The sequence below is a fragment of the Protopterus annectens genome, chromosome 1.part0 (assembly GCF_019279795.1).
Source record: "Protopterus annectens isolate FY-2018-M chromosome 1.part0, PAN1.0, whole genome shotgun sequence".
Taxonomy (NCBI): domain Eukaryota; kingdom Metazoa; phylum Chordata; order Ceratodontiformes; family Protopteridae; genus Protopterus; species Protopterus annectens.
In genome coordinates, this window is record NC_056725.1 from 544,378,788 (window position 1) to 544,391,652 (window position 12,865).

The window sequence follows — 12,865 nt, forward strand, 5'->3', positions numbered from 1 at the left end:
CTCCAGTTATCTGTGAAAGAAGACTTAAAAAGGAATGGGAGAACGCCACATAATCTTAAGCACTATTCATATTGTCCTTATTTTTTATCATCTCTGGCACTGGAAGAGTCATGTGGCAATGGTCCATATTTTCTTTCTGCAGGCATTTGTCTGCTTTGCGTGAAGATTGTCTGTCTAATAGAACTCCACCTGTCCTTTGGCATTTCTTCTCCATTATGAAGTTACAGTCTAGTTTGAAATGCCTTTAAATATAGATTTAGTGTTTTCAACTGAAAATACAGCAGATTTTGTTAATTTTCTCAGGGGGAATTGAAGGATATTTATCACCTTTTCAGTAACTATTAATGCAGTCAGAGTATAGCTTATTAGAACAAGCAGCCATTCCAGCAGTTGCACAAATGTTAACATTTACCACACTATCCAAAATGATGATCTTCATATTGATCACTGCTGTAGTAGCCTAAGCTATATGGGGTTATATCCTACAAAAAAATATAACAGCTGGCCAGCTTCCGAAGCTTCATGGCATCTTCCATGCAGCCATACCATTAGTCATCTCCAGCTGCGGTGATAAAAAGATAGGTTTGGATGCAAGGCTTTTCAGAGCTTTCCTGCCACTGAAGAATATATTCCTCTGAGGGTTTTAAGGATTGGCAGTAGTCAGCTTGTGCTTTTCCTTTGCTGGGAAAATTAAATTCTCTTCAGGAATAAAATCTTCCATTACAAGAATTATTTCTTTATTAACGCTTTCCTCGGTAGAAAAGTTTTTAAAGCTAGGAGTTTGTGTTTTGACTGACTGTCACTAGATTGTATTGTATTTTTAAATGAGAACGCTCTTTTTTCCTGTGAATTTAAAAAGTTGTTTTAAGTATTCGATAACCATTTTTCTTTGGAGAAACTGTGTGTATTGTACTTTGGGGGGGGGGGCTGGCTAAGCATTTTAACATGCTTTTTGCTGTGTTTTATGTGAAAAAGTGACTTTTAAAGATTTAAAATTTTTACCGGCTTTTGCTGTTTGTTTTCCCCAGGAAAGAGGCACTGTTTTTAGCTTGACCATGGAACAAACTCTTGGTCCCATGGTCAATCCTTCTTTGAGCAACAAAAGAAAAATTTAAGCAAATAGCCTTTGCCACCACAGCAGGCTAGCAATTTGCCTCATCCATAGGTGGGTGACTCTGCTGTGGCCATTTGTTGTACCTTAAACCACACATCTTTACTCTGGATCCCTCTGGTGTAACACCTACATCCACTAGGGACCAGGGCTTGGCCACTTCTTTCTGCTGCCATTTAGGTCCCTCAGGGGACAAGCGATGGCCTTTCTTGTTCGTCCTGGGAGAGAGAACAGGGAAGTCGTCCCTGTTTTGTCAGAATGTTGTGCCCACCCCTGGGGAATCTGCTGCTGCCATTTATAAGACTGTTGGCCCCATTTATTCTGTAAAAAAAAGAAACAGAAAACTTAACATGCATCTACTCCTCCTGAAATTTCCTTAGACAGGAGTAGTCTGCTGGGTCTGACTCAGGGTTTTTTTAAGACTATTGATCCTTAAGTGCTTTCTGGTAAAAGAAAGGGGATACATCTTTTCTTGAAGAGATTCAACCTTCTCAATATGGACAGGAAGAAGAAGGAGCAGATGCAGGGTTTTCTGCTCAGTTTTCTGATTCAGATTAGAGGAAAGCTCGTTTTCTGATTCTCCTTTTGGGGTTCTTCTCTCTTTGAGACTGTTTCCAAAATCTGCCGGTATTTTCAGTGAGGGTGCACTGAGGTTTTTCAGTCCCTCAAAAAAAAATATGAGCTGTTAAACAAAGAGTTCTCAAGCCTTCCTCAGTTCCTCCAGTTCAGTCAGTTTTGAAGAATGTATGCATCTCCACCTGTAATTTTCATGATAGCCAACCTGCTGTCCCTAAAAAGGCAGACAGACTGTATAAAGTTCCTCACTCTCAAGTGTTTATCCACTCTTCCCAAACCTGAACCAGTTGCTGTAGCCTTAGTTAATCCTACTGCTGCTAAACAGTTTAATTACCATCCTACTCTTTCTGATAAGGGTAAGTTTATTGATGTGTACAAGAAAATTGCAATTTTAATTTTCAGAATTTTAACTTGCTAGGCTATGTTAATATTTATTCTGACTAACTGTGAAAGTTTGAGGAATGTTTGGTCTGCAGTTTGCTCTTGTGAGGAATAAGATACCTTAAATTGTTTAGCTTCTTGTTTTGTAATAGTCACTGCTCTCTGTTTACAGTGTGTGTATGGCTCAGTTGATACTTTTCCAGGGCAATTACCTCCAGTATTGTTGTGAAGAGCTTTGCCTGGCTGCACAATCAGACTTTCCTAAGGGGATGTGAGTAATGAGAATTTGATAGCTCCTTTGGATCGATTCACTTTGTGGTTCGTTTGCTGCAGTGTTATCAGAAATAGTGATGAAAGGGGTAAGTTAATTCAGGGAATCTCAAAGACTTTTCTGTCATACTTTTTCAAATTTTTTAAGGGATTCTCTAATCCCTCATCCAATTTTGGCAAAATGGCAAGGGTGTGTCCCCTCAAAAAAAGACAGTCCAACAAGTCAGTTTAATTATTTAAAGTATTTTGTTCCCTCCTCCCACCCTGGCAAGTCCCTTTTTCCTTCTAGAAAGTCTAAATCTCCATGTTTCCCTTTGGCAACAGATAGTTTCGGGCAAATGGATTCTGAAGATCATTCAAGTTTACACATGGCGGTAATATGAAATTCCTCCCTGCCAGGTGTCTATTCCTCATCCAGCAACCACACTACACTCTTTTATTTCCACCTGGCCTTCACCACATGCTGTTCCAGGAAGTTATAACCAGTTTCTCCTGCCCAAGTTTGGAAAGGTTTTTTTTTTTTTTCAAAAATGTCTTTATTCGAGTTTCAAGGAGAAAAAAATATATATACAATACAGAAATTAACTAACACAACAAAACTCTATATACAATATGTACAAAAGAAGTCACTTTTATCGGTCAGTTTAGTGCACACACAAGCCTTGAATAAGAGGAAGGATACAACCTATAAAGGGGATAATACCAGTGGAGAGGATAGAAAAGGATAGATCTTGAATAAGGGATAGATCTATAAGTAATCAGCTGTCTATCAGAAAATCTTGGCTTCTTATAATTAGCTGACGTTTTATAATTTTTAAATTGATATTTCTCACCTCTTAAGAATGACTTCAAGCAGGTATTCCCAGTATTTATGATAATATTTATGTTTAGTAGTTGTGTAGAGTAGTTTGCGGAATGAGAAGTATTTGATGGCTAAATTGCTAAAACCTTCCCACAAGAGAGGGGTTGCACAAGTCCAGTTCTTTGTAATGTAGAATTTAGTAAGAGCACATATCGTGATGAGGACATGTTTTAGAATTCTTGGGAGATTGTTTACATTTCCCATGGCAGAGTGCTTTTTCCATAACCCATTTTTTCTAGTCTAGCTCTTAGTGAGCACCAAAGCTTGTGTACTTTACTACACTCCCACAGAATATGAAGGATGTCTGCAGATTGATTGGGGCAGTGTGGGCAATTAGGAAAGTAGTTAGTATTGAATTTATTTAGTTTTTGTGGGGTAAAGTAAGCGTCATTGTTAATCATAAGTTGGGTGTATAAGAGTTTTTTGAAAGGTATGAATTTGAGCGTATTTACAAGGGTATCTTTTTACTTTGTTCATTAATTTGTTGAGTTTTCCCTTGCCAGTACAGAGAAAATAAAAGGTGGTTCTGACATTTTACATCCATTACCAATTTATATACTCTAGAAATAGTTTTCTCTTTAATTGCCAGGTTTTTAAGAATTAATTGCGATAGAATAATGTCTTGTAAATCGTAATTATCTGGAAGGAATTTAAAGCTAATAAGATATTGTAATGAGTTAAGAATGCTTACATACTTCTTTGGAAGATTAAGTTGCGTTCTAAGTTGTGTTATATCATAATCTTTCCATTTGTAGATCTCCCAGACCGTAAGTTCCCTAAGTAAGGGATAACCTGTTAAGTTTATAAGCTGATTATTTAGTAGTAAATTTGGATTTAGATGAAGGGGTTGCAGTAGGGAGAGGGCATTGAATAGTTGTATTGACTTAAAAAGTTTTTGAGTAGTTAAAACCATATGTTTAATAATTGGATGCAACTTCTTGACATAGTTAGATCTTTGACTTAAATTGAGGAAGAGGGGAGATTTGGGATTACACCCAAGAGACTTAATTTGTTGAGACCATAGTTTTGTCCATAGGGGGGACCATATGTTTGAGTTAGATTCATAATTTATTATCTGAAGTAGCCTGTATGAAATAATGACACTAGAATATAGTTTAAAGTCAGGTAACCCTAACCCTCCCTTAATTTTTGGAAGTATAAGTTTATCATACTTAATTCTAGTGGATTTAGGATACCAAAGAAATTTATATATAGTTTCCTCCATATCTAGAAATATTTTTTTGGAGTAAATGAAAGAGTGGCATTTAGTTGGAAAATAATTCTAGGTAACAGATTCATTTTTGCTGCAATAGCTTTGGAGAGCAGGGACATGTTAAAAATGTTCCATCTGTTTAAGTCGTTATCAGTGCTGGTCCACGTACAGGTTAAATTGTTTTTAACAATTTCATTAAAGTTTGGGGTAAATATTATTCCCAAATATTTCAGTTGGTAGCTTAATTTAATCTCACTCTCAAGGAAGTAATATTTATGACCAGGAGAATTTAGAGGAAGAGATGTGACTTGGGATTTATCTTATAATTCGAGATATCCGAGAACTTATCAATTGCCTTAAGTATTTTAGGGAGGTCGGTTGAGGGGAGTTGGAGATGCATGTTTAAGTCATCTGCAAAAGATGAAACCATAAGTTTAATATTAAATATTTTTGGAATGTGGTGAAAGGCTTTTTGTGAAATAAAAAGGAGCAAGGGGTTCAAGGTATAGGTTAAAGAGGTAAGGAGATAGTGGACAGCCTTCCCTTGTACCGTTGGTGATGGGAATAGGGTTTGCTCTAAGATTATTTATCTGAATAGAAGTAGAAGCCATTTGATATAGTACTTTAACTTTTTATATACAAAATCTCTCTATATACGAAAAACTCTTTATGTACAAAATAGTATATAATAAATTATAATATAATATATAATAATAAATAAATAAATAAATATATATATATATATATATATATATATATATATATACACAAACACACACACACAAACACACACACACACACACACACACACACACACACATAATATATTAAAAAAACTCTATATATGAAATCTGTAACCTTTTAGCTGACTACCCAAATCACTTATACGTTATTGGGGGAGACTGGAATGCATTATTAGATCCAAAGAAAGATAGGTCACACAGAGAGACCAGGCAATCACATAGTATTATGATGACCTTTGATGATCTGCAAAACACACTTGATTTGTTTGACCGCTATACCAATTTTCAATATGATAAAACAGTATCTAGATACACCTTCTTGTTTGCCCACAAATCCTGGTCAAGGATAGATGCCTTTCTAATTTCTCAACTTTTTCGATCATACAAGGTAAAATATTCCATCTCTCCTAGAACTATCTCAGATCACTCTAAAATTAACAATGTTAAGTTGTCAATCTCGCCTTCATTCTTGCTGGATGGGTTCGGAGCCGATCCTCGGCTCCGACTCAGCCAATACTAAAGCTCGAGAGCTAATTCCACCGGCTCGAGGCTTCCCTATATCCCACAATGCTAGGCGGTAACTACCCAGATCTCGTTTGCCGCTATAGCTGACGAGGTGCGTTTTCTACCGGCTCAGGCAGGTTAGTTACAGTTTTACCTTTAGGTACTTCTAAAAACCCCTTTTTTAATTTTGATACATAACTTTTCAGTTTAATTTAAAAATTTAGACAAATCGACCCCTGTTTGTCGAGCCCCTTTTCCCTTTTTTTCCTTGTTCTAGGCCTTCGGCCCCTTCCCTCCCCCTAGTCCTTTACTTTTTTGTAAGGGCTTGTGTGTGTGTGTGTTAGTGGTTTAACCTTAAAATTTATTTTAATATTTTTCTAAAGATAGTGTATGTAGTGTGTTTGTGTGTGTTAGGCTCTCTTGTTTATTATGTCTAAAGACAAGGTCTCAGGCTTCAAGAAGTGTGACTCGTGCTGTCAGAAAATGTCTTTGACAGACGGTCACACTTCTTGTGTGTATTGCCTGGGGCCTTTGCACCTGCAGGACTCTTGTGCTTTTTGTCATGGGTTTAGCCCTAGAGTCCTGCAGGAACGCAAGAATAAGCTTATCTTGCGGGGCTTATTAAAGCCTGAAGGCCCCCGACTCAGTCTGTGTCGGGGAAGCCTTCAAAAACTTCTAAACAGTCAGCTCCTGCTCCAGAGTCGACTGCTGAGAAATCTAAGTCGGCTTCGACATCGGCTCCGGCTGGAGCCGATGTTCCTAAGCCCCATACTGTTAACTTGGCTCCGGCTGGAGCCGAGGCTGATAAAACTTTGTCGGCTCCGATACCTTTATCAGAGCCACAATCGAGAAAGAGGTCCAGATCCTCCTCTGTCGGATCCGTGCATTCGGTGCCAGGATCCCCTCTCCTTTCGGAACGAAGTCACAAAACTCATTCCTCACGGTCTTCCAGATTATCCGACCATGACTTGCAAAGGGTTGTGAGTAGACTTCTCAAGTCCGAGGCACTGGCCCAAATGCTGCATAGCCCGACTCACCAGTCAGTGGCTATTCCCGTTCCCCAATACATTCCTCCTCCGACTCCTTCGAGTTCGGTGCCAAGGCTTGTCGGAGCCATGACTGTCGGTGCGTCGGATCCGATATCTTCCATTTCGGCTCTGTCGTCTGCTCCGATCTCCTCTTTGGAGGGATCTCGGCGCCGAGCTTCCCTCGTCGGCTCCGAGGGGGCGAGTGGCATCGGACCCTTGTCCGACCCCACTCTCCCTCTCGGGGCTTCGGCGTTGGTGAGTTCGGCTCCGACATCGGCTTCGGAGCCATCTCTGTCAGTGCCAGGGGAGGTCCTTGTCTCTTCGGAGCGGGGGCCTCAGGCCTTGCCTGACAGGGGTGCCTTCGAGGTCATGCAGAGCGTGCTAGAACCAGGTTCTGCCCCACAGTCAGCTCCTTCAGCCCCTCCATCTACAGTGCCTGCGGTGATTTCTACTCACCCCCTTGTCTCAGACCGCAGAGAGCCAACTCCTCAAGTTTCCCCATTGGGAATTTCCTCCTCTTCCGAGGCCTCTCCTGACCCTGCAGGAGATCCCCCTAGGAAGAGGCAGTGCAAGAGGAAGCACATTGACTCCCCTGAGTCTATCACCTCTGACACTGACTTAGAGGAATCCGAAGGTTCCCTCGATCCCCTCTGAGGATGTCTCCTTTGCTGACATCCTTGAAATCCTGAAACAGAGGGGAACTGGCCAGCCCTTAACCTTCGGAGGATGAGTCAGTGTATCTTGAGGCGTTTGGCTCTCGCCCTTCTACCTCCTGGGTGTGCCCTCCCTTTGACCCCCTTATGGAAGTGGTGGCAAGGAGGGCTTGGACGGCTCCTGACTCAGTGGAACCCACCCAGAGGAGACCATCCAAATTTATTACTGCCCCAGAGACAAAGATTTTTTTATCCAAAGGTGTCCCTGTTGATGCCATGGTGGTGGCTGCGGCCACAAAGAAGGAGTTAGCTGATCCTTCGGTTCCTGTCCATCCTCCTAATAAGGAATCTAGGACCATGGACAGGTACGGCAAGCGGATGTTTTCATCAGCGACCTTTTCAATGCGGTCGCTGAACTACTTATGCCACTTCACTCGTCTCCAGAGAGATTTACTCAAGGATATGGGTGAACTGATAAAGGATCCTACAGCTGAGGGGTTCAAAGACACAATGAACTCCCAGTTGGCAACCCTAAATTCCATCGTTAACTCCTCCATGCGGCTGGTCTCATATGCAGCAGATGGAGCGAGTAGAGCCGCAGGCACAGGTGTTGCCTTACGACATCACACCTGGATGCGGCTATGCAACTTTGCGGACCCTTTCAAGGCGTCCTTCACCAATTCTCCCTTTGATGGATCATCCTTGTTTGGTCCACAGGTGAAGGATACATTGACCAGGTGCGAGTTAGAAGGTAAGACTGTCTCTGCTGTAGAAGTCTGTTTTTCTACCCCTTCTAGACCATATCCCAAAGGTCAAAGGGGAGGAAAGATGTGGTTCCGCAAACAATCCCAGGGAGTCTCATCTGACGCACAAGGCTGATTCCCCTCTAGAGGCAGAGGGGGGAATAATAATAGACGCCGCCCTAGAGGCAGAGGAGGTCCGCAAAACCAGGGTAGCAGAGAAATGTTCTCTGACAAACCCTTTCAGCACCCCTGAGGGGCTGCCCGGCTGTCCACCTTCGGAGGCAGTCGGGGGAAGGTTATCACTGTACCCAAAAGCCTGGCTTTCCCTTACTCAAGACAAATGGGTACAGTCGATCATATCCGAGGGTTACAAAATTCCCTTTATTCACATCCCAACCCAACCAAAAAGATCCCTTCCAGATGTTCCACCCGGTCTAAGGGAACAAGCAGCATTAGAAATTTCAAAGCTGCTATCAAAAAGAGCTATCCAGTCAGTCCCGGCAGACCAGCAAGGATCCGGAATCTACTCCAAATTCTTTTTGGTACCAAAGAAAACAGGGGACTGGAGACCCATACTGGATCTCAGCTACTTAAACAAGTTTGTCAAGAAAACAAAATTCCGGATGGTCACGTTACAGTCCATTCTACCCTTCTTGGGTCAGGACAATTGGATGTGCTCGATAGATCTTCAGGACGCGTACTACAACATCAAAATGAACAGACGCTCCAGGAGATATCTCCGCTTCAGGCTGGGAGCCAGTCACTACCAGTTCAGGGCCCTGCCCTTCGGTCTCACTACAGCCCCCCGTGTGTTCACCAAATGCATGGCAGTGGTCGCGGCTCACTTGAGACGTCAAGGATTCCAGGTGTTTCCATATTTGGACGACTGGCTCCTTACCGCCACCACCAGACATCAGCTTCTCCTATCCAGGGACTTCACCATTCAATCTTGCCAAGCTCTAGGCATTTCGATAAACTTCGAAAAATCTGCTTTGTCGCCTTGTCAATCTATTGTCTTTATAGGCGCCACCTTAGACACACTCAATCTTTCAGCCAGACTCACAGAGCAGAGGGTGTCAGACATTCGGAACCAAGTTTCCCTTCTCTTACAATGCAACAAAGTCAAAGCCAGACTGGTTTTGAAGGTACTAGGTCTCATGGCAGCAGCTATTCCCCTTCTCCCCTTAGCTCGCTTTCACATGAGGATCCTCCAATGGATGCTGTTTACTCAATGATCCTTTCAACAGCTCCCGATGTCCCATACCATATTGATAACTCAAGCATGCAAGAATCAACTGTCTTGGTGGATCACATCACCTCAACTTCTCTGGGGAAGACCCTTCACTCTTCCCCCCCCAGTCGCCACGTTGACAACAGACGCCTCCCTGATCGGGTGGGGGGGGGCATTATCAGGGCAGGACAGTCCAGGGCACGTGGCAACCTTTCGAGTGCCACTTGCACATAAACGTCTTAGAGATGAGAGCAGTGCTTTTAGCGTTGCAAGCCCTTCACGACTCTCTTCCCACTGGGACTATTGCAATTCAAACGGACAATATGTCCGTAGTGTGGTACATCAACAAACAAGGCGGAACCAGATCATACCCTTTATGTTGAGAGGCACTCAGACTTTGGCAATGGGCGATCTCTTCTCAGCGTTTTCTGATAGCAATGCACATTCCCGGGAAATCCAACGTTATTGCAGACAAATTGAGCAGAGCAATTCTCATGCCCCACGAGTGGTCTCTAAAGAAATCGGTTCTAGAAGACGTATTCCTAAGATGGGGCCAGCCTTGCTGCGATCTTTTTGCTACTCCCCAAAACAGCAAATGTCACGACTTCTTCACTCTCTTCCCGTTACCAGGCCATCCCACCAGAGACGCTCTAGTCCACGATTGGCCCCAAGGACTTCTATATGCCTTCCCCCCTTTCCATTGATATCTCAACTAATTCAGAAAGCCATCACCTTGAGAGTGACTATGATCCTCATTGCCCCTTACTGGCCTCGACAGATATGGTTTCCCTTTCTTCATCGTTACCTTTTGGAGCAGCCTTGGCATCTGGACCCAGTACCAGATCTGATAACCCACCAATCGGGTCAGCTGCACCAATCTCTGCCTTCTCTAAACCTCACAGCGTGGTTTCTCCGATTCCAACCTTAGCCAGGCTTCGCTCAATATCTCGCTCGGTCCGAGATATCTTGATAGCCTCTCATAAATCTTCTACCCGGAAGATTTATAGTAGCAAATGGAAACGTTTTTCCTTTTGGGCAACATCAAAAAACATAGATCCCTTTACTGCACCTATCCAGTCTATTTTAGACTTTCTAGCAGAACTCTTTCATTTAGGATCTTCTGCATCAACCATTAGAGTTCAATTGGCTGCCATATCAAATTTTCATGTTGGTGTTTCAGAGTCTAGCATCATGGCTCACAAACTCTGTAAAGCCTTTTTAAGGGGTGTATTTCTTCTTAAACCTCCAATCAAAGATCCCCCGCCTCAATGGGATTTGAACTTGGTTCTGGCATCTTTAATTCTTCCCCCCTTCGAGCCGGCGGCTTCATGTTCTCTGAAGTTGCTTTCTTGGAAGACACTTTTTCTGGTAGCTATAACTTCAGCGAGAAGGGTATCCGAACTCCATGCTCTGTGCAGTCGTCCTCCTTACTTAGTTTTTCACAAAGATAGGGTATCCCTCCGTACTAATCCATCCTTTTTGCCTAAAATTTCTTCTCAAATAAACCTAAGCCAAATTATTGATCTTCCCGTTTTTTTCCCCAACTATTCAAACAGGTCAGAACAAAAGCTGCATTTTTTGGATGTTCATCGCCAACTTAGATATTACTTAGACAGGACTAAACAATTCAGGAAATCTGATCAATTGTTTCTGTCATATGCGGAAGGCAAATTGGGCCTTCCAGTTACTAAAGTATCCCTCTCTAGATGGCTCACCTCTACAATTACCTTCATCTATGAGATCAGACATCAAAAACTACCCTCAAGACCTAGAGCTCATTCAACTAGGGCATTAGCTACATCCGTAGCTTTTCAGGATAGGCTGCCAATAGATTCAATTTGTGCAGCAGCCACCTGGGCTTCTCCTCATACATTCATTTCACATTACAAATTGGACATGGTTTCCAGAAGTCGTCCCAATTTTGGTTCCACTGTTCTCAAGAGTCTGTTCAGATAGGCCACCCGGGATAAGGTGCTAGGGACGTGGTCCCATCCAGCAAGAATGAAGGCGAGATTGACAACTTAACATTAAGAAGTTATGTACCTACCATAACGTTCCATGTTAGTTGTCTTCTTCTCGCCTTCCCCTCCTTCCCCCAAGCCTGGACAGACCGACTGGAATTCATTTTGTGTTTTTCTTCTGAAAGTTGTCATTCCCACACGTTCTTCCACCTCTTCTATCCTTACTGAGGTCTGCCTTTCCTTTACGCAGATTGTTTTGAGGTGGGTTTCCCTACTCCATTCTATGGAGACTAGGATTGCTTGGTATAGCTATCAAACGAGATCTGAGTAGTTACCGCCTAGCATTGTGGGATATAGGGGAGCCTCGAGCCGGTGGAATTAGCACTCGAGCTTTAGTATTGGCCGAGTCGGAGCCGAGGATCGGCTCCGAACCCATCCAGCAAGAAAGAAGGTGAGAAGAAGACAACTAACATGGAACGTTATGGTAGGTACATAACTTCTTATTTCCATGCATCATTTAAACCCCAAACTAACCATCCCCTATTTTAATAAATGGACTTTAAATCCTAAAATTGTTCAAAACCAGGAGGTAGCCAAGGAAATAACTAGCATTTTAGTTCAGTTGGATGAGGATTTTATATCCATTCAGATATCCTATGACAAGCAATGGGAAGCTGCTAAAGCAGTTAGAGGTGTTCTAATATGAAAATCTGCCTGGTTTAAAAAAAAAAATACATTAACGTTAGAACTAACTTAGAATCTCGGATTGCATCAGCCGAAATACAAGTACAACATAATTACTTGAAGAATTTGACGAAAAAATGGTCGAATGGCAGAAACAGCTGCATAAGCACTATCTAGAAAATCTAACTTTTTTAGAAAGCAGGTCCTTGTACCATTATTCAGAATGGGTGCATACTCCTTCAAAATTCTTAGCCGGACTGATAAATATAAAGAACGGACCACCAGGGATCAAAGAAATACACTATGAAGGACAAGTAAACCATGAAGACCAAGACATTTTAAAAGTTATTGAGACCATTTATAAAAATCTGTATAACATGCGTCTCCCGCCTTTAAATGAAAAATGTCAAGACTTCATTTATAACTTAAAATTTCCACAAGTCACACAGGACCAACAAAAACTCCTAAGATCACCAATCCATCTAAATAAAATAAAAGATGCAATAAATAATCTTAAAACATGTAAATCTCTAGGACCTGATGGGTATACATCTGCTGCTGTGTCTTTCGGCTTTTCCCGGTTAGGGGTCGCCACAGTGGAACTCCGGTCCGCTAATGATTGCAGTAGATTTTTACGTGCAGAATTGCCAGCCCTGATGCACAACCTTCAACGAAGGTACAGCCATTCACGCATGTCTCCACGCAGAAGACGCTCTAGCTGAGAATCGAACCGGTCAGCGTCTTACTGTCAGGCGACAACGCTACCGCAGCACCATCTGAATTTTACAAAATATTCTCAGAACCTGTCACAAAAAATCCTTCTTAAAAGTATACAACTGTATAATACAACATGGTATAATGGATATTTATATAAATCATTCTAAAACTCTTCTTGTCCCCAAACC

The 12,865-nt window shown here is 42.2% G+C and overlaps 1 protein-coding gene across 1 annotated transcript in view; it reads left to right on the forward strand.

The window, feature by feature from the left end:
* USP34 (ubiquitin specific peptidase 34) overlaps positions 1–12,865 on the forward strand; it is a gene marked incomplete in the record, with an annotated part of 5,849,982 nt that overhangs the window by 4,228,433 nt on the left and 1,608,684 nt on the right.